Raw genomic sequence first — 23,129 nt, forward strand, 5'->3', positions numbered from 1 at the left:
TTTTCCTTTGAAAATTATACTTATTCTCATTTTAAAAGAGATATTTAAAGTAAATAAGAATGGCTATGCACAAAGATTAAGCTACAAGAAAGTTTATGGCAACACTATTTGTAATATTGACAAATAAGATATTACCCAAATGTTTAACATAGACAATTAATTAAATAAATTACAGTACAAGATAGAAAATTAACTTAAGACTTTTACAACCATTAAAAATGATGCTGTAGAATATTTAATAATGTGAGAAGATGTTTACATCTTGAGTTTAAAAGGAAAAGAAAAAAAAAGCCAAAACCTTATTTGATCCTGTAGGCTCGTCCATTCCCCTATATCCCTGCTCTGGGCACACAGGCATTTAGCTTCTGTCCACTGTCTCCCTTCCCTGCTTCCTCATTTCCCTTTGTAAGCTGTTCCAGGAGGAGGAAATAGGCTGATGTTGGAATTGGGGAGGGAATAAAATATACTCTTTTAAAAACACGAAAACAGAAAGTGTGAAGAACACTGTTTTGATTAACTTTTTTTTGGTTGGGAAAAAGTATATATGCACATGATTAAAAATGGAAAGTCAAAATATGCATATGATAAAAAAAAGTCTCTATCTAGTCCTTAGCCAGTTTTTTTTGTTTTTGTTTTTTAAATATATTTTTATTGATTTTTTTACAGAGAGGAAGGGAGAGAGATAGAGAGTTAGAAACATCGATGGGAGAGAAACATCGATCAGCCGCCTCCTGCACATCTCCCACTGGGGATGTGCCCGCAACCCAGGCACGTGCCCTTGACCGGAATCGAACCTGGGACCCCTCAGTCTGCAGGCCGATGCTCTATCCACTGAGCCAAACCGGTTTCGGCCTTAGCCAGTTTTTTAAATCTCCTTTTAGATATATTTTCTAGAAAGACATCTATTAAAAGCAACAAACAGCCCAGCCATTGTGGCTCAGTGGTTAAGTGTCAACCTATGAACCAGGAGGTTGTGGTTCGATTCTGATCAGGGTACATGCCTGGGTTCTGGGCTGGATCCCCAGTTGGGGGTGTACAGGAGGCAGCTGATTAATGATTCTCTCTCATCACTGATGTTTCTATGTCTCTCCCACTCCCTTCCTCTCTGAAATCAACCATATATATATAAAAGCAACAAACGAAGAAAGAGGAAAGAAGGACAGGAAGGAAGGAAAGATGGTGGGAGAGAAAAAAATAAAGGAAGGGAAGGAAGGAAGGGGGGGAAAAGGAGAATATAGGGAAAAATTAGAATGAGTTTATTATATGAGAATTCTAAACAGCTGAAGTTTATTTTAGAATATGTGTTAAACATTTGGATCTCAAAGTTCAGCAACCTATTACTAACTTAATAACATCATTAAATGAATATAAAATTATTTATAAAATAAATTAGGATGCAAATGAGGAAACTTTTTTACTTGAGATGCCTCAGGGCAGTGACTATGTCATCCAAACTCAAATGAGGTTTCCTAGCCTGACAAGCATCATGTACCTGCAGGAACAATGGAGTGGAGGATGTGCAGTCAAGACTGACGTGGACGTGCAGCTCTATATCACAGAAGTGGAGGTTCAGAACCCTAGCATTGCCCCTACCCTAGACTCAACACATGCAGAGCGTGCCTAGGGCAGAAGCACCAAGTGACAGACCCTGGGAACACACACACTTTCTTTCCTGGCATTATCCTCAGATGTTTGGGATGGGACCACAAATCCCGACTCTCTTTAACAATCATTTTGGATTGATGAGCCATGAATGTACTGGCTTATATTTACTGCTTGAAGTAAGCCTAACAATACGATATTAATGGGTGGGGAGAGGAGAGATCAGTCAAGCCAGGTGGTTTACAGAAGGTTAAGGTTAGGGCTCTCAGGGTGTGTCTTTCCCTGGGGGCCACCCTTTTTCCCCCAGATATAAATATTGAACATTCAAAGGTCATGTACTCAAAGAATGAGATTTGATCAAGTCAATTTTTATGTCTTCTTCAAAGACATTCTCAAGTGAACAGGAATATTCTTGTGTGTGATTAAACTTGGAAGCTTAAAAATTATTACTAACCTATAATAATAGAAGCATAATATGCTAATTAGACAGGAAGCTGAACAGGAGAACGACTGTCTGGACTTCCTTCCGGATGTCCTTCTGGACGACCTTCATGCATCGGACCTCTAGTTTATTTATAAAGATCTTATAATTAGCTCATGACTTTTTAAAAAAAATACATTTTTATTGATTTCAGAGAGGAAGGGAGAGGGAGAAAGAGAAACATTGATGATGAGAGAGAATCACTGATCAGCTGCCTCCTGCACACTCCCTACTGGGGATCAAGCCCACAACCTGGGCATGTGCCCTTGACCGGAATCAAACCTGGGACCCTTCAGTCTGCAGGCCGACTATCCAGCGAGCCAAACCAGCCAGGGCAGCTCATTACTTTATATATATACTAGAGGCCCAGTGCACAAAAATTTGTGCACTCGGGGGGAAGGGGGGGTCCCTCAGCCTGGCCTGTGCCCTCTTGCAGTCTGGGACCCCTCGGGAGATAACACCCTGCTGGCTTAGGCCTGCTCCCAGGTGGCAGAGGGCAGGCCCAATCCCTAGGTGCAGCCCCTGGTCAGGCTCAAAGCAGGGCCGATTGGGGAGTTTGGGCGCCGCCCCCTGTCATGCATAGAGCAGGGCGGATCGGGAGGTTGCGGTGCCACCCCCAGTCACGCTCAGGGTAGGGCCGATTGTGGGGTTGGGGCACCGCCCCCTGTCACACTCAAGGCAGGGTCAATGGGGAGGTTGCGGCGCCACCCCCTGTCACGCACAGAGCAGGGCCAATCAGGGGGTTGGGGTGCTGCCCCCTGTCACACACAGAGCAGGGCCCATCAGGGGGGTTGGGGCTCCTTACCCTGTCACTCACGGAGCAGGGTCGATCAGGGGGTTGGGGAGCTCCCCCCTGTCACGCACAGAGCAGGGCCCATCAGGGGGTTGAGGAGCTCCCCCCTGTCACGCACAGAGCAGGGACCATCAGGGGGTTGAGGAGCTACCCCCTGTCACTCAGAGAGTAGGGCCGATAGGGGAGTTGGGGCACCGCCCCCTGTCACAGACAGAGCAGGGCAGATCAGGGGGTTGGGACACCGCCACTGTCACACTCAGGGCAGGGACGATGGGGAGGTTATGGCTCTACCCTGTCACACACAGAGCAGGGCCTGTGGGGCTGGGGGGGGGGGGGGCGGGGTTGGGGCGCCGCACCCTGTCACACACAGAGCCGCAGGGCGATCAGAGGTTGGGGAGCTCCCCCGTATCAGGCACAGAGCAGGGCTGATCAGGAGGTTGGGGCGCCTTCCCCTGTCACGAACAGAGCAGGGCGGATAGGGAGGTTGTGGCCCCACCCCCTGTCACACACAGAGCCGCAGGGCGACCAGGGGGTTTGGGCACTGCCCCCTGTCATGCTGATCCCGGTGCCAGGAGGCCTCGCGACTCCGCTGATCCCGGTGCTGGGAGGCATATTACCCTTTTACTATATAGGCTAGAGGCCTGGTGCATGGGTGGGGCTGGCTGGTTTGCCCTGAAGGGTGTCCTGAATCAGGGTGGGGGTCCCCACTGGGGTGCCTGGCCAGCCTGGGTGAGGGGATGATGGCTGTTTGCAGCTGGTCACACACCATTCAGGGTGGGGGTCCCCACTGGGGTGCTTGGCCAGCCTGGGTGAGGGGCTGAGGGCTGTTTTCAGGCTGGCGGGTGATGGAAGCTCCCAACCGCTCCTTTTTTTCTTTTTCTTTTTTAATTCTGGGCCAGCTTTAGCTCTGAGGCTCCAGCTCTTAGGCCTCCGCTGCTGAAAGTAGGTATCTGGTTTGTTTCAGTTCTATCATCGAAACAATGTATAACTCCAGCTCTGACTCCAGCTCTGAGATCCCAGCTCGCTGAAAGCTGGTTTCTGGGGTTTTTTTTAGCTTCTATATTTGTTAAAATGTTTCAAACTGCAGGCTCAGAGGCCTGCAAGGCAGGCGGGGAACGTTGGTTTCCTCCGTCACTGAAGCAAGCAAGCCTCATGTTAGTTTCAAGCTGCCTGGCTGCCGGCCACCATCTTGGCTGACAGTTAATTTGCATATCTCCCTGATTAGCCAATGGGAAGGGTAGCGGTTGTACGCCAATTACCATGTTTCTCTTTTATTAGATTAGATATTTTTGAAAACGTTATTGACTACCATGTGAATGACTCTTTGCTCCATGCTATAAGAAAATTTACAAGTTGACAAGGGATGCTGGGAGATCAAGCAACATGAGAACAAGAAGAGAAGGAAGGAGTTAACTTGGGGATGGAAAAGGAGAGAAAAGGAGAAAGAGGCAGAGAAGCCAAAGCAGGAATGGAAAGAATAAGAAAACAGAGTGATCTGTTGCAGAGAGGGGATTTTGGAAAAGGCTATAGCTATACTTGTAAGCCCTTATTAAAATTTAGAAATATGTCCTAGCATATAAAATCATGGGGATGTTTTTCCTATGGAAAAGGGGCAGAATTAAATTTCGACAAGTTTTCCTTTTCTTTTGTATCTGTAAACACATATCAAGAGTGGAACTTTTGCCCTAGTTGGTTTGTCTCAGAGGATAGAGCGTCAGCCTGTGAACTGAAGGGTCCCGGGTTCGATTCCCGTCAAGGGCCCATGCTGGGATTGCGGGCTCAATTCACCAGTAGGGAGTATGCAGGAGGCAACATCATTGATGTTTCTAGCTCTCTATCCCTCTCCCTTCCTCTCTGAAATCAATCAAAATATATTAAAACAAAAAAAAGAGTGGAACTTTTTAAAAAGATTTTTTATTGATTTTTTAGAGATCAAGGAAGGGAGAGAAAGAAAAGCATGGTTGGGAGAGTGAAACATTGATCAGCTGCCCCCTGTACACCCTCTACCAGAGCCTTTACCGGATATGTGCCCAGTCAGAAAACTGAACCAGCAACCTGTTGGTTCACAGGATCATACCGGACCAACTGAGCCACCCTGGCCAAGGCAGAACTTTTCTTTTCTTTTCTTTTCTTTTTTTTAATATAGTTTATTGATTTTTTACAGAGAGGAAGGGAGAGGGATAGAGAGTTAGAAACATCGATGAGAGAGAAGCATCAATCAGCTGCCTCCTGCACACCCCCCACTGGGGATGTGCATGCAACCAAGGTACATGCCCTTGACCTGGGACCCTTCAGTCCGCAGGCCGAAGCTCTATCCAGTGAGCCAAACCAGCTAGGGCAGAACTTTTATTTTCTAAGGGTTAATCCAGTCTAACTAGTTGTCCTTCACCTGCCTCCACAATGCCCAAACACCGAGTTGACTTTATTGTCGTTACACCGGCAGTGATGATTTCAGTTCAAGAATCAGTAGGTGAAATGGAGCCTGACAGGTCTGATTTACCTCCATCATATAAACAAATTACAATTGCTGCTGTGCTTTTGGAATGGACCTCCTAAAGGAGTTTCTGAGTTGAATGTTGTACTTTTGTCTGGTTTTAGCAGTTGGTTTCTGAGGATATGAGTAGTTATTTTTCCTTATTAGGGCAGGTACCTCCCATAGATGTGTCTCCAAGCGTGGCCCCACTTGCTAAGCATCCCCGTCCTGCCCTGGGCAGGGGAAACTAAAGGCAAGAAAACCAGCTGAACAGAAGAGCAGTGTTCTGGTGCTCAAAGCTCTTATCTCATTCATTAATTCTGCAGATATGTACTGAGCACTTACTACTGGCATGTCTAAGTTAGACATGGGGGGTAGAGTGGTGGGCAGACACCGTCCCTGCCTTCCCAGAGCTCAAGGATCTCCCTCGGAGGCAGGCTGAGCAAGTGCTATTAGTATTTCCTGTTCCTCTGGAAAAACAGGAGCCCCTCTTTTCTCTCCTGAGATCTAAATACTTGACTTATTGTACTCAAAGGCTCTCGAACTTTTACTAATTCCACAAAAGAGCTTTAAAAAGGCATTTACCCCCATCGCCCCCTTATCCTCCTACCCACACCCCACCATGAGCTTCTGCTCCCCACCTTTAAAATTGGAAAATGATTTGTTTCCATCCCTGCCTTAGAAGAAGCAAGACAGTTCTCCACACAACTTTAGACTATTATAATTATTAATACTGGTAATAACTCAGCTTTTAGAAATAATTTGCTGGAGTCTTTAAATCCATCTTCCCCCTAGAGTTGCGTGCATGAAAACAAGGACTACAAAAAAGCTTTTCTCATATGAAATGATCAGACATCTGGGTATTCATGTAAGGGTGCTAGATCTGGATTCCCCCCTCAAGGGACTCAGAGTTCACCTGCCTTTCCTGTGGGGATTCTTTTCAAAGAAGAGCCCAGAGAGAAAGGGTGTTTCTCTCGAGAGCGTTTTCAGCTGCTTGTTCCTCCAGTGTGCTGAAAGGCCCGCTGCCTTGTAAACATGCTCTCTAATTCCTCGCATTACTCATAGTTTGAAAATCACTTTGACTCCTGAAACATAATGATGTTAATGTCAGATGAGTCAGCAAGTCAGCATGCCGCTCCTATGGCAGCTGTGCCTCCTGCCAGCTTCTCCACCCTCAGCGCCTGGGCTTCAAAAAAAAAAAAAAAAAAAATCGAAAACAGAACCTCCTTTGGTGGGAGGAAGAGAAGTCAGGCCCATGGCTCAAAGGACAGCTTCAAAGGAGTCGTCAGCCTCAGTCCCGGGAGGCATGAAAGGAGGGTCAAAGTAAAATCGCTAACCCCAGGTTCATTGATTTGCGAGAAGAACACACAGGAATTTAAAGAGCTTCTCTGGAGGATCTGTGTTGAGACTGATCACTCGGGTCAATATGCAGTTATGATCTGTTATTTCCAGGGCTGTACCTCCCCACCTCCCCCCCACTCCCCTGTGGTTTCACACCCGTGGGAGGTGCACGGTGCAGGAATATTACCCAGGGCATCCGTAGGAAACGGGAGGCTGCTCGTTTGCTCGGATTCCAGACCCTGTCTGGGCTCCTCACCGCCCTCTTTGCTCTGGCTCTGTGCCCACACAGACAAGAGTTTGCAGCAACTCTCTTGAGCTGTTCTCAGTATCACTCACAACCTCTCAATTGTTTCCCCGCCCTGAACTGCTGGGAAATGACCAGGAACTGAACAGGACGAAGTTGGAGGTTTTCATGCCCTGGGCTGACCACAACCCCCCACCTCCTCACCTTCCTAGCCCCAGTCACAGTCCAACCTGCCAATATGTAACCCCAAACTGTCCTCTTCAGCTCATCGTACCCCACTTTCCCTTCTGAACTCAGGGCATCATTTAAATACACATTTTACACGGTGCCTCCGAGAAGGCTTCCAGGTTCATTATCTCACCCATGTCAGGTAATAGCCCAAATAAAAAGCGGGAAAGCTAAGGTTCAGAGAAGGGGTGCCTGCGCAAGGTGGCATGATGAGTGGCAGAGCCTCACACCCAGACCCAAGTCCTGTCTGCTCTGCAACAAGGACAGCAAGTCCACTCTTAGAGGACTGCAGTGCGCCACGCAGGGCTGGAAGGACCATAAGTTCACCTATGTTTACAGATAAGAGGAGTAACCAAAAGCTAAAGAGAGGCAGTGACTTGCCCGAGGTCACATGGCTGGAAATGTGGCAGGACCAGTTGTCAAAGTAGGTCTCCCGACCCCTGGTCCCAGGCTTTTTCTCTAACCTCGGCTTTGTCACTCTGGACTTAATTCCAGTTCATATACAGGAAGAACCGATGTATCTCACACTGTTCATTCAAAACATTCTGTTCCCAAAGCACAAGGCCCCATAAGAGGCAGAGACAGCAGAGGATAATACACTGGAAGGAAGGGGTTAACTAAATCCAGTGACTTTCCATTATGATATGACTGATCAATACCCCAGATTAACTACAGCACTGATCTGTGGTATCTTCACACATGGCATCATCCTGGCTAATTTCAAAGGCTGAGACGACACCATTGCCTCAATGGGCTGCTGATCTGGCCCCCAGTTGTTATAAATCTCTGAGAGGCAAAATGCCTAATACATCCCAAAATTCTGCAGCACCCTAACCCCAGGCCTTTTCAATCCTCCTCCTTGGACCACTTCTTTAGGTGCCATGTAGACATCATGTAGCTGATACATAGAACTTCTCTCCTCCCCACGCCTCAACAGGGCAGTGGGGGCCCTTGTCATGGTGAACATAACCCCAGCTGAAGGCTTCCTGACCAAACACCTTTCTCCCAGGACATTTTCCAGCTTTACCCCTAAGATTAAAGAAAAGTCAAGACTCACATTTTGAGGTGAGGTGCCAAAAATCCTTAGAATTTTTGTGGAATATCCTATTTAGAGGAGGATTTCTCTCCTTGTCATGTCTTCCCAGCTGGTTCCATCCAATTTATCTTGGAGGTATGGTTGGTCAACAAAAGCTGGCCCGGCCCCTGCCCCCTAAAGCAACCAATAGCTGTTACTATATTGAGTGGGAATATGATGTCATAACATAGGTGACTAACCCACCGAGGCTTCCCTACGAGCCATCATCTAAATATGAGAGCCTTCCATCATCCTGACCTTTTCACAGGAGAAAGCTGAGTGAGGGGCTTGACACTGCCTCCTAGAGCTCAAGTTCATGTCTGACCTTTTGTAGCCAGCATCTCTGAGAGCATTTGAGGACATACATGCCCACTCCCCCACACAGATTCCCTTCCCAGTAGAAGGTCACTTACCCAAGACAGCTTTCCTCCACTAGCCATCAGAATGTTTAATAATCACAGTAACTAGGGAGGAATTGGGGAGGGGGTTTGTATATATCTACCATGCTGTATATCCCAAGTATTGCCAGTGGTTCTCAACCTTCTGGCCCTTTAAATACAGTTCCTCATGTTGTGACCCCCAACCATAAAATTATTTTCGTTGCTACTTTATAACTGTTATTTTGCTACTGTTATGAATCGTAATGTAAATACCTGATATGCAGGATGGTCTTAGGCGACCCCTTTGGAGGTCGAACGATGCACAAGTTGAGAACCGCTGGGTTCGACTCTTTACAAAGAGTTTTTCACTTAATTTTCAAAACACTCTGAGGAAGGCATGACTGTCCTGTGGAGTTAGGAAAAGCTGAGATCAGAGGCATTAAATAACTTTTCTGAAGTAACAGAGCTGGTTATGATGGGGCTCAGAGTCCAACTCGAGTCTCTGTGAGTCCACAGTGCACCTAATCTATGTATAGAGAGGTGTAATCAGCTCACCTGGATTTCTTTAATAGACTTTATTTGTAGAGTGGATAAAGGTTTGCAGCAAAATTGAAGCATAAGGTACAGAGATTTCCCACAGACCCTCCTCCTCCCACACATGTACAGCCTTCTCCACTATCAATATCCCCTACCAGAGTGGAATCTTTTTTTTACCAAGGATGGACTTAACATTGACACATAATCATCACCCAAAATCCATAGTTTACTTTAGGGCTCATTCTCGGTGTTGTAGATTCTGTGGTTTGGGGCAAATGTATAATGACATGTATCCATCATGATACTATCATAAAGAGTATTTTCACTGCCCTAGAAATCTTCTGTGCTCTGCCTTTTCATCCCTCCCCACAACATTATAACCACTGATGCTTTTACTATCTCCATAATTTGCCTTTTCCAGAATGTCATATAGTTGGGAACATACAATACGTAGCCTTTTCCGATTAGCTTAAGTTTCCTCCTTGTCTTTTCATGGCTTGATAGCCCAGTTCTTTGTAGTGCTGAAAAATATCCCATTGTTTGGATATACCGTGGTTTATTTGTCCATTCACCTATTGAATCACCTGTCTTTTAAAAGTTCATTCTAGTGTGGTTCACATTGAAAACCGAGATGACCACAGGGCCTGGTCATCTTCACTCCTGGCCCTCATACCTGTCAGGGGTGGCCCTTTGGCATCCCTTGTCTATTTCAGCAGCCTAGAAACTAGCTATTTCTATAGGAGGAAAGCTCGCTCACCCATTTACCATAAAATCAGGACATTCCCTTCTCCCTCCATGCCAACTACAGTCTCATGTTTCTGCTCCAACCCCAACTACAGTCATACGTCTCAGCAGTGACCACATAGCTTTCTCTTTTTTTCCCCCCCATCCATCCACCAAAGTATTTATTGAGTACCTACTATATGTTGGTCCTAGATGGTAAGTCCTTCAAGGACATGAAGTGTGTTTATAAAAGTTTGTGTGCAGAGTTATGCCCATCACAGCACCCCATTCCATTAATAAAAATACTTTTTGATGTGTGTGTATGTGTGTACACATGGAGATAAAGACAAAGATTGATATAGTGAGAGACTGAAAATAAGCCTGTGAAACCATCTGAATTATTACTACCATCGAATTATAATACAGGATTATATCTACTATATATAACATTGTGTTTTATTATCATCATTATCATTATTATTATTATTTAGAAACCCTCTTATAGCACTTTTCAGTGTTTTAGGACCTAAGTGCTTCTACATAAATGGTAAATCTACTTGTTCCATGAACAGGCTGAAATATAAATAGATTAAAGAAAGTTTCAAATAAATTCCTGGAGGGCAGATCTATAACAAGTTATTAAAGTGGAGTTAGGAATGCCTAGGGTGCATTCCTAACCAATGAGAATGTATGTCATGAAGGGTAAGTGCTATAATCCAGCCCAAGCCATCTTGGTGGCTCCATTGGAGGCAGGCACTTAAGTGGGACAGAGCTCAGGGCTGACCTGGCAGGCCACCACTCAGCAGTTATTGGGGGACCCTGCCGAATGGCCTCTCCACCACCCTTCCACCTCTGTCAGGCCAGCTGCTGTGTGTGTCATCCCACATCTCTCCCCCCACTTTGCTCTGTGTCATCCAGTGAGTCACTGGCACGGTTGGGAACAGACCCAGGATTCCTGCTCCTTGCTTTGCTGGAGCTGTTTTCTGGAGAGCACAATCCTTCCACATTAGTGGCCAGTTACACTTACGGCTCTTAATGGTATTTAATGGAACTTCTGGCATAGGAGAATGATGGGAATCAAAAGCTGGGAAATAAAAAATCAAACCCTGAAATGACACACAAGATCTGGATTACTGAAGGTTTAAAAATGGCAATCCAACTCATCATGTAATTCCATGGGAAATGGTTCCCAAGTCTGAGGAGGAATAGCCACCTCACCTGTATTGAGACTGGATGGGAGAGAGAGGAAAGGGGAAGTGGGAACAGCCAGGGGTCCTCGGAAATTGGTTTATCTAGTTCTTCCCTATGTCTTCATCTCTGTATTTACTTAAAGTCACCACTTGTCTTCCCTTCCATCACCTATATGACATGTGACAATTTACCATGCGCATTGTTCCACCTGAAATTTATAACAGAGATACGATCCATGGAAGGGGGAGTGGACTGGAAGTCAGGTGAATAGGACTCTACCTAACTGGCCATGTGACCCCGAGCAAGTCACCTCACCTGGGCCTTAGTCCCTTAGCTATAAAACAGGGACTGTGATGATCTAAGCCTCCACGTCTGTGTGTCTAACCCCAATACTGAGGAAGATGCCACTGCCCCTATAGCTTAAGTTGCCTGTGGTTTTCTTCATTTCCTCCCGAGGCTGTGGTGGGAACACACACAAGGTGTTTGGTCACAGGCTCCAGAAAACCTGTCAGAACAGGAAGAGGAGTGGCAGTGACTCCGTCAGCATGATAGAGGGGACAGGAGCAGGGGACACAAAGGGCAGAGCTTGGTGGTGGCTGGAGCCTGGGTAGGAGGGAAGAGGAATCAGTTTTAAAGACTTCCAAGGGTTGAGCTGGGGGAGGAAGGTGCTCCTGGCCGTCCTGGCATGTGTAGCCTGAGAATGGGGCTGTGACTCTCACTCAGCCAAGGATGATTGTCAGAAGATAGCATGGCAGCAGCTCACCCACTTGGCTCATTTCCATGACTCAAGCACCATCGTTTTGCTCAAAACTTTGAGAAGCTGCTGTTGTCTCTAAGTTGTTTTTGGCATGAACATGCTGTATAACCAGAAATTTTCTACTGCTTTATAGAGAGGGGATAAAGGTGGAGGTGAAAGAACGTATTTCTTCTGCACTTCGATAGAGCTGGCCACTGGTGTGCCAGGTGAGGATGCTGTAAGGAGGATGGCCTCTAGTTTCCACAGAGAAACACAGAGTCAAGGGCAGGCCTGGCAGGGCTGGGGCTAGAGTGAAGTGAGTGAGGTGTCTTACGGTGCCAACCTCAAGGAGGCACTTGTTCTCAGGGTGGGGCAAGTGTAGGAGGAGCACCCCTGGGAATGAGCACCTTCTTATATGCCTTACCCTGAGGCCTGGGCCCCCTTCTCTGGGAATCTTCTGGCATAGAGCGGGTTATTTATACATAGGCACTGGGCTAGTGTTAAAAGAGAAAAAGCTAGCTCTAGGGGACTCAGTGTATCCAGAATAAGACATACATTTTATAGCCCACCTTGATCACCACAAACATAGACTTGGAGTCAGCTGATCTGGAATGACTTCCAGTTTGCCATTCCTTAGCTGTGGAACCTCGGGAAACATACTTAACTTGTGTGCCTCGGTTTCTTTCCTCATCAGTAAAATGGAGACGATAGATAACACCCCAGAGATACGAGTATTAAATGATGGGGGAGGGAGGATAATGAAAATACCTGCCTATAGTAAGCCTCAGTAAATTGTTGGTTTCCTGTGAGGCCTTGATAATGCTGAATGATGAGTGCTTCTGGAAGTGCCCACGGGCTACATTAGCATAGGAGGCCGGTTTGGAGACCAGTTCACACCAAGAGATTTAAATAACTGGTTTCAGGCCATACTACTGGTGACAGGGTTTAGACACAGTCAGAAACAGTGATAAAAGGGCCAAGTTGGCCCAAGTTGATGGATTGTATTAACATTCAAACCACAGCCTTTCTCTACCAGCAGAGGTGTAAGCATATGGGGAGAGGGAGGGAGTCAAAGGCCACAGAAAACTTTCTGACTTTTTGGTCAGCATCAAACTCTGGTTAATCAAGGAGGGCTTCCAGGAAGAGGTTCTAGGGTTTCAGGGAGCTTCCAGTTACGTTCAGTTGCTATTCTTTGCTCATCACCATCTCAAGAGTCAGCACTTCTCGGGACAAAGGGATATAAGATGGGCTTCGACTCTACAGATGGGCGAGTGGAGTCATCTCCCCAGATCTTCCATTGTCCGAGGCCCGGCCCCTTTAAGGATCGAAACTCCGTGAACAGTCCAGGGTAGCCTCCCGGCCTCCCAGAGACGCGCTGACGTCACCCTTCGGGGAAGTGGCTGACGTCAGCGCGTCCTCAACGACGGGGGGCGGGGTCGTGACTCACTGGGCCGCGCCCCCCGCCCCGCCTGGGCGCACGTGAGCGCGCACGGAGCTGGTTTCTAAGTTTAGCTTCGGCGGCCCTGGTGGGGTCAGGCGAGGTAAAGGCGGACGGAGGGACCAAGGGGCTGGGGGCGCGGTTCTCCGGGTCCCTCGCTGCCCCACCGTCTGTTCTCCAGAGGACGGGGCCCGGCCCGAGACCGGGTGGGGTAGGGTGCGCGCGAGGCGACTGCAGGTGCTGGGGCGCAGGGCCCCCGGAGGCGGCGCGACCTGGTCCCCTCCGCGGGCTCGCCCGGCCGGAGCTCGCCTGCTCAGGAGGCGCGCAATGAACCAACCAAGGTTCCCCCTGGGCCGCGAGTCGGGACTTCCCAGGGAGGGCCAGGGTTCTGGAAAGTTCCCTGGTGGGCGGAGTGAGGTGTGGGCTGAAGTCAGAACCGGAGTCGGTTTCCACGAGGGCTCCGGCGGACGGGTGGACCGAGCCCGTCGGGGCCCAGCCCTCGGTGGCCACGTGGAGCGGCCGCTCAGCGGCTCCTGGCTCCCCGCACGCCCGGCCTGGCGGGTGTCGCCATCCCCGCGGGTGGGGATGTGCCGGGACCGCGACTGGGCCGCCGGGACCGAATTCAGCCGGGCAGGGCGAGTGAAGGCGGCCGTGGTGGGAAGGGTCGTGGCCGTCCTAGGGTCAGCCAAGCACAGGGGCTGAAGTCACCGCGGAGGAGCCAGCGCTGATGCTACAAAACCCAGGTGCTCCATCCCGAGCCCGCGGCGGGCCAGGAACGGACAGAAGCTTCGTGTTCAAGACAACAGTGCCAGACATCCTGTGAACCCGTACTTTCCCGTTCTGGGGGGCGGGGGGCCGGAGCGGAGGGGGAGCGTTCTGGCAAGAAGCTCTGTCAGCGTAAAGTGAGCTGCAGCTGTGACTGCGGAGTGGGCTGCCATGCCTGCGACCTGCGGTCTGGTTGGTGTGGCATCTTCAGGTTTCACAAGCTTATACAACATCCTTTGGGGAGCTTTTGACCTTGTTAGAGGAAGGGGGTCGGGTGTTACAAGAGAGAGTTAAATATAAAGATAAACCGAGAATGTCAAATGGTAGTAGGAGCGCGTTTCTTAATTGCTGGGTTGTTAACATTGTCTGTTTCAAGGCTTCGAAGGCTAGAACCTGTAAAAAATAAACACTTCCTCTGACCTTTTCTTAGAAAGAAGTAGTGGAAAGTTGTTTGTGGGATAAAGGTAGCTTTGGGGATGATGAGATGAGTGAATAACACATCCGTAAATCCAAATGTGTAGTTTTCATTTGTTTTTCAAAAATACCACACTGGCCTATGTAAATTGGAGATTTTTCTCAGATATAAATATGAAAACTGCACATTTTAGGGCTTTCTTCCTCATTCAGAATCCATCTTCACACAGTTTTAAAATGATTCACTGTTGCAGCCTAACAAGTACATCCAAAAGCATGTATAGTGTTTTATATTGTTCATATAACAACAGAAGTCTCTTTGTTCTAATGTACAGTTGCTACATCAATTTCCTCAATGTAAAGCCCATTTTGTGAGGACCTTAAATTGTGCAGGTGTGAATGGTGATGAATCATGTTCTCAATCTGAGCTAATTTCCCCTTGGGTTATTGTGTGTGTGTGTGTGTGTGTGTGTATGTATGATGCATAAGAACTTTAACATAAAGGATCTTACATCCAGATATAAAGGTATTTTAGTCCGGAAACTGAGTTTTTGCTTGAAAAATACTTAACCTTGGAACGGGCCACCTGCATCCTGTAGGGTTTTGGTAAAGTCTTGCCTGACCCCAGGCTGTGCTTGCTCTCTCTGAACTGTATCTGTCCTCAGTGACTGTTCTCTGTGTTGTGATTGTGTTCTTAGGTGTTAGTTTCACCCACTAGACTAAGCTCATGGGGCTCCCCTCTACTGTCTTTATCTTTGTATCTCTGGAACCTGGAATAGTGTTAACATGTAGTAAGAGCTACATTTTTTTTTAGTGTTTTGTTTTGTGAATACATGTGGGTTACCAAAACCAGATTGTACATTTTGGGAAGGGAGAGTTTTTTATAGTTAAGGATGGAGATGCATACCTATTGAGCTGTGCTAAAGGACAGTTTCCTTCTTTTCCAAGCCCACCCTAACTCCTCCCCCATTACCACCACCACCACCACCACCACCACCATGAGGAAGAAACCAAAGGGAAAAAAACCAACAACCAAACTATAAATTATTTGGGGATCTAAGTAGTGTGCTGTACTTTTAGATTCCAGATGGTGGAACTTTGCCCAGCCCTCAAGGCTGTGACTGCTATCCATAAATTGGCATTAGGTTTTTGTCACAAAACAGTTGGCTTAGTTCACTTATAATAATAATTTCAGAAACTCTGCTGATTCTGTGAATATTTAAGACTGGTTGCTAAGTGGAATGTTTACATTTGAAATAGAATCAGTTTCTGCACAGAGAAAAGATTTAAGGATACAAAATGAAGAGTATAGTTACTCCCTTTCTTAGAAGTTACCATTGTCAGAGGGGGATTTTTACAGTAAAGCTTTGAAACCAGAACTCTTAGCAAACTAGAATTGATGCCACACTCAATTTTATGAAAGGTTAGTGATAACAAAATAAGTTTTTATCAGAGAATTAGTTTTGAAAATAAGTATGTGTGTGGTACATTACAGTGATACTTTAAGAAGGTCCACACTTTGATGTCCAATATGTTTAAGTCAAGAAAGAGAGATGTGAATTTGGAAGATTTTTAACAAGATTTTAATTAAGATTTTAGAAAGTTTTTGCAAGTTCAGCTGAATTTTCCCAAAGAGTTACATGAGAATGATGAAACACAGAAAGTAGCTTTCACGATAAAAGGAGAGAAGTCTAGAAGAAAAGAACATGGGACACTGCTGTTGGCTAGGGTAAGCTTTGACAATTCCTACTCACTGTCATACCACTCTGCTCACCAGAATACACCTGTAGGCCCTGTTTCATTGGGATTTTTTCCCTCAAAATAGAGCCTTCTGTTATAATAATAAAAATAATAACAACCTCCATTTATTGAGCACTATGTGCCAGGCCCTGTACTCAGTGCTTTATGAAATTATTCCAGTCCTTGTTACAATCCTATGCTGAATGGGTGATTATTTTCACTTTATAGGCTCAGGAAGGTTAAGGAGCTTTCTTAAAGTCACACAGCTATTACGTTAATTTACCAAACATAATACACTTACAGGGTATCTTATTAAAGGCAAGAGGAAAAATATGCTCCTCTTCTATATTAGAAAAAAATCAGGTGTGCATTTTTTTATTGACAATGACATCTGCCACAATTATATTACTTTAATCAAGGCAAGAGAGCTCTTCCTGTTTACCGTACATTTGTTCCAGGGTTTTTAGAGCTTGGAATTACATTACTCCTCCTGATTTGTATTGGCTTGGTTGACTTGGGTATGTCTGGTAAAATAACAACAGAGGGTATTAAAGAGGAGACATCACTTAGTTACCCCTTCCTGTGTTCTTAATGGTGTTTTTCAAACCCAGTTTTGTTTAAAACAGTCATTCTTTGTCTTGTAAAAAAACTGAGCTAAAATTATGTTTTAGAATGCAATCAAATCTATCAAGTAATGAAGCTAGCTGGTAATTCTTTGACTATTAAATGTAGAGTTTTCAGCATATTATGTAAGCAGAATTTATGGTAATATTATGGAAGTTTAAATCATTGAGATTTTCAACAGACTTAAATTATTTTCTGGTTAAGATATATATTTTTAAATATAGCATTGCCTTAGCAACATTATGGTCATAATAAAGATTTTTCTATTCAAATCCTTATTTTAAAAAAATCTAGTAACATTTTGATATATCCTGTTTTAAAACATTGATATTGATATATTGAATTGTATAATATCGAAGTGGATTTTAGCATTATAAATAAATATAAAAATTACCTTCTTCACTAATGAAAAGAATAATAGAATCCTCTAGAACAGGGGTGGGCAAACTTTTTGACTCGAGGGCCACAATGGGTTCTTAAACTGGACCCGAGGGCCGGAACAAAAGCATGGATGGAGTGTTTGTGTGAACTAATATAAATTCAAAGTAAACATCATTACATAAAAGGGTACGGTCTTTTTTTTTTTTTTAGTTTTATTCATTTCAAACGGGCCGCCCGCGGGCCGTGGTTTGCCCATGGCTGCTCTAGAATCACAATCATAAACCCATGTGATTCTTCTGTTAATGAAAGGAAGAAAACTAACATCTTTTGAGAGCCCGGTATACCCCAAATCTGGTGCTAATAATTATATATAACTAGTGGCCTGGTGCACAAAATTCAAGCACTCGGGGTCCCTCAGCCCAGCCTGTGCCCTCTCACAGTCCAGGAGCCCTCGGAGGATGTCCAACTGACGGCTTAGGCCTCAGGGAGTGGACCTAAACCATCAGTCGGACATCCTTAGTGCTGCCGCAGAGGCGGGAGAGGCTCCTGCCACTGCCACTGTGCTTGCCAGCCAAGAGCCCTGCTCAGGGCTCCTGGCTGAGCGGCGCTCCCCCTGTGAGAGTGCACTGATCACCAGGGGGCAGCTCTTGCATTGAGCATCTGCCCCCTGGTGGTCAGTGTGCATCATAGTGGCCAGTCGTTCCTCAGTTCAGTCGATTTGTATATTAGACTTTTATTATATAGGATTACCTCATTGAATTATTTTTAAAGAACTTAAGGGGGTAAGCTTGTTTTATGTGTGGTGAAATTGAAATAGCTTCAAGATAAATTGTGTTTTTAAAAATACAGATGAGCATGTATGGCATAATTCCATTAATGGTTTTTTTTTTTTTTTTTTTAGATTTTAAAAATATATTTTATTGATTTTTTACAGAGAGAAAGGGCGAGGGATAGAGAGTTAGAAACATCGATGATAGAGAAACATTGATCAGCTGCTTCCAGCACACCTCCTACTGGGGATGTGCCCGCAACCAAGGTACATGCCCTTGACCGGAATCAAACCTGGGACCTTTCAGTCCACAGGTCGACGCTCTATCCACTGAGCCAAACCGGTTAGGGCCATTAATGTTTGTTTGTTTTTTTAAAAAAAAGTCTGTCCTTGTATATGCCTAAAAAATTTCTGGAAAGGCTGGCAGGTATAGTTCAGCAGTTGAGTATCGACCCAGAAACCAAGAGGCTACCAGTTTGATTCCCAGGCAGGGCACATACCTGGGTTGTGGGCTCGATCCCCTGGGCGGGGGCGGGGGGGGGGGTGGGGGTGGGGGGGGGTGGGGGACGGCATCTCTAAAAGGATCAATAAAACATTTTTTAAAATTCTGGAAAGCTCTACAAGAAAATGTTAACAGTTGTTGACTCTGATAAATGTTACTAGGAGTTGGGAATAGAGTAAGGAAAAGATTTTTACTCTTTATTTTTTTATCCTTTTGCAGTTTATTATAAATCACGGGCAGGTATTAATTTAGTTCTTATGTCCCTTTTAAGAGAAAGGAAATAAAAAGCGTCTTTGAACAGTCAAGAGAGTCAGTATCTGCAGTACAACTTATTTTATTTTCTTCATGTGAAGAAAATGATATTAAAGTAGGAAAAAAGATAGTTGCCCGAGTATAGATAAGCTCATAGGTTTTCTTTTAGGGGGTGAGAGAGCAGATCCTAGATTGTCTTAGATTGTCTTCGCTCTGCCTTTGGACTTGAACTTCCAGTTTTTGGGCAAATGTAGCTCAGAGATAAATGGAAGTGGGGTGAAGCAAAGACTTGCATGGGCAATATGATGCAATCACAGTGGCTCAGTTCTGGTTGCACAATGTAAGGTTCATTCTTTATTCTTTTTGCTTTGGTGTACAAAATGGGTTTTGCACTTAAATCCCCTCAATTATAAGAAAAAATTCTGAACCTCAACATGGTATTCATATCCTAAGACAGCTCTAAAACACAGAGTTAATAATCCAAATATAGAGTTGGCTGAAAAATGTAGTATATGCTCTTTACAGGTTTTGAATTAAATAAAATGGCAGTCCCACCCTTAGTCCCAGGTGAGAAGGGCCTCTGCCCTGGTTCCTGGGCTTCGGGGGGCCCTGCAAACACACGCATTGTACTAAAGAACACAGCTTGTAACCCTAAACATCTACTCTAGTGACCAACACAATTCAAATCCCAGGGGAACACTTCATCACATCTCTGCTATGAAGTTTTGTGAATCACACTGCACCAGCGTCAGAGTCATTGCTTTGGGTAAAGGGAGGATTTAAGTGGAAGAAGCACCTAGGTAAAAGAAAAGACTGGTCAAATTCACTTGTCAAACCCTTCTTCTCAGCTACCATGAATGCAAAGTACCCTTTCCTAGTATTGTTAGAAATGAATATCTTGCTTCTCTTTGTGCTCCAATGCATGGTTACAGAGGCATTCATGAATTAGCATGGTATTCTGAGCAGTTGCACATAGCAGCTGAGGAACATGCTGCAATATTAAATAATTCATTTTGCTCTTTGTATATAGATAGACTGAGACATGATGTTCATTAGGAATGATAGCAACTCTTTACATTAGTAACAGGATGGACATTGAATGATAGATTATGAATAGTATTATTTTTATTAAACCAATATTTAAATTTTTAAGAAAAAGCAAAACTCTAACTTGTTTTAAAAATGGTATCAATTATAATTTACATTGTATTTTTTCACTTAAATGATTTTTTTGTATTAGGAAAAAATAACTTTTTGATGAAAATATGTACTCATTTAATATAATTACATTTCATTTTTAATCCTTAATATAATTACTGCCAATAGAACATAAATTGTGTGCAAATAGTGATTATAACAACACACCTAGAGATTTCACTGAAATTAAAGCAATCACATAGTACTTATGAATTATGAGTCTTTATTACTCATCCAGCATGGTCAGCTCATTAACAGAATACTTAGACATATCCAATAATAAGGAAATTCTATTGTCTTTCATATTTTGCTCTTATAAAAACCACAGCTTTCACCTATTTTTATTATTTTTTACTTATTGATTTGAGAGGTTAATTTGTTGTTCTGCTTATTTATGCATTACTAGTATTGGTTGATTCTTATATTTACCCTGACCCAGGATTGAACCTGAAACTTTAGCATATTAGGACTACGCTCCAGCCAGCTGAGCTACCTGGCCAGGGCCTCACCTATTTTTCAACTTGTGTGTTTTATTAGTCAGCTTGGACTGCATAACAAGATACCAGACTGGATGGCTTAAACAACAGGCATTTATTTTTCTCACAGTTCTGGAGGCTGGAAGTCCAAGATTATGGTGCCACAGGGTTGGTTTGTGGTGAGGCCTCTCTTCCTGACTTGCATACAGTCACGTTCTCACTGTCCTCACATGGCATTTCCTCTGTGACATGGAGATAGATCTGGTGACTCTTCCTCTTATTAGGACACCAGTCCTATCTGATAAGAGACCTACCCTTTTGACCTTATTTAACTTTAATTGCCTCTTTCAAGGCCTTATCTCCAGCTACAGTTGAATATTGGAGGTCAGGACTTCAACATAGGAATTTGGGGAAGCACAATTCAGACCATACAGATGTTATGGTGTATTTGTCAAGGTAGGAATAGAGAACATGTTTTATTTTACACTTTGTTAGCTGGATTTATACATATTTAGACATATAGAGTCTATTTATACTCTTGCTTGGGACACCACAACAATGAAAAAGTGTATCCTATAACTTGTGGCTAAGAGCGACTACCATTCAAATCTAGCTAAAGGTAGATTAACAGAAGAATTTGTTAATGAATAAAGCTGACTTTCAATGGAATGACTTACATTATGAGATAGTATGCTCCCTGTCACAGGACATGTGAAAGCAAGAGGATGGATAACAAGTTGGCAGAAATGTTGGGAGGGATTGCCTGTGCTGAATAGAAGTTTAAACTGAATGATCAAGACCCCTCCCATCTTGAAAATCCTGCAACGACTCAGTTATCTGGAAATATGGGGTCTTAGGTCTTCCCCCTTAGTTATATCTTTTAGAAAACAACTGTAGCTTTCTAAATGCTGGGGTCAGAGAAGTTTCCCTCTGGCACTTGGTTTCTTCTGAACATTGGAATCTATATTATCTTTTCTGTATTTTCAGCCACAAAAACTGTTTTCAAGTTGTATGTGCTTTCAAAGACTTTTGGAATCTAATATTTCAGGTTATGTGGTAAAATTACTGAATTACAACAATAAAACAAACCTAAATGCATCACTTTCTGTAGTTCAGATAACCTCCAAGGCATTTGATTCATATAAAACCACAGTCATGAGGGTACATTACAACCAAATTTTACCATTCTTTAGAAAATAGCTGATAGGTACATATGTGGAGAAGTGGAAAGTGTTATTTACCAAGATCTAACCATGGAAAGGCTAGAGTTACGGATAGTCTTCCTTACCCCAGAGAACTTTCTTTTCATAATGAGAATTTTCCAAGTTTTAACAGAAAAGGTGAAAACTCTTATACTGAGAACTGTAAAGTATGAAAAGATTTTGTGGCAGGTCCCCTAATCCTTTCAACTCATTGCACAAGTAAGGAAACAGACTTCTTGCCTGAGGTTATACAGCTAGTTACTAGCAACACCATGAGTAGGCCTAGGTCTCCTGCTCCCAGTCCAGTATTTGCTTTCATATACTACGCTGCCATGGCCAGTTCATTAAACCATTTGCAATCTGGACTCCCAATAATAAGGATTAAAAGCACACTGGGTAGAATAATGTTTTTGTTTCTAAAGAAAAAAAAAATTACCTAACAGAATATTTAATGTGATAATTTCTCTTTCTGAGCTCTATTATTCTAGGTACTGAAATCACACAAATAGTCCAGAATTCTCCAACTAGAAGGCCCTGAGTGGAGGCCATCAATTTTTCCTCTCTCTTCTCTCTCCTCTCTTTCTTCTCTCATTTCTCTCTTCTCTTCTTTCTCTCTCCATCCCAGCAAGATGACAAATCTTGCCATCCCTCTTCTGTCAGTGTTTATTCTTTTTTTTTAAATAAAAATAAAACCTATAGGCATTTATAATCCTTCTCCATAAAATGCTCTAATACTTTACAGCACTTAAATCAGAAAATTCTTTTTGACTTCTAACCTAGAGGCCTCCAAAGGAAACTCCTTTAAGGTAATTATATATACATATCAAAAGAATATAGAAAAACTAGAAAACCTTCAATGAAAAGAAGGGATGAATACATAAAAAGTAATTTCACTTGCAAAACACAGACTGTGTAAGGAATCGAAACGTGAAGGAAAAGGCATCAGAACTGGAACGTGGGTCAGATCCACCAAGAGGAGGAATGAGTCAGGGCAGTTACTGAAGGCTCAGGGTGATAAGGGCAGAAAACCCCAAACAGGAAATGAAAGTCAAATGACAAAAGCACAAAGGGAAATTGAGAATGCTTTATGTAAGGACCTACAGGCATAAAAAGGAAAATACTGCCTAATTAGGTATTGGAGGAGGGAAATGCTTCCCTCACTAGCCTGGTTAACACAGAGATTCCAAGGGGGTCAGCACTGCTGCATGGGAACAGGTAGGCCCACTGTCTCCCAAGAGGCTTCCTCTCCCGACATTTGTAACTCATGGGGAATTGTCCCCAAAGCCCCGATATCCTGAACTATCCATTGAAGGCAGTAATAGTGGCTTCCTAAAAGGAGTAAAGCAGACACTGTTCATAAAGCACCTTGAGTCATGCCTGGTATTTAATCAATGCTGGATAAATGGTAGCTGTTATTAATGGCATTACAACGTTAATTCAAATTTTTCTTATGCTTTAGTTGTCTATTATAGATACAGTATGGTAGTTATATGACCTTCAAATACACAGACAACTACCCTCCCAGGAGAAAAGGCCATTGTTTGTAATCTGTTTTTAGTGACAAA

The sequence above is a fragment of the Myotis nattereri genome, assembly GCF_964212035.1.
Source record: "Myotis nattereri genome assembly, chromosome: 18".
NCBI classification, from domain to species: domain Eukaryota; kingdom Metazoa; phylum Chordata; class Mammalia; order Chiroptera; family Vespertilionidae; genus Myotis; species Myotis nattereri.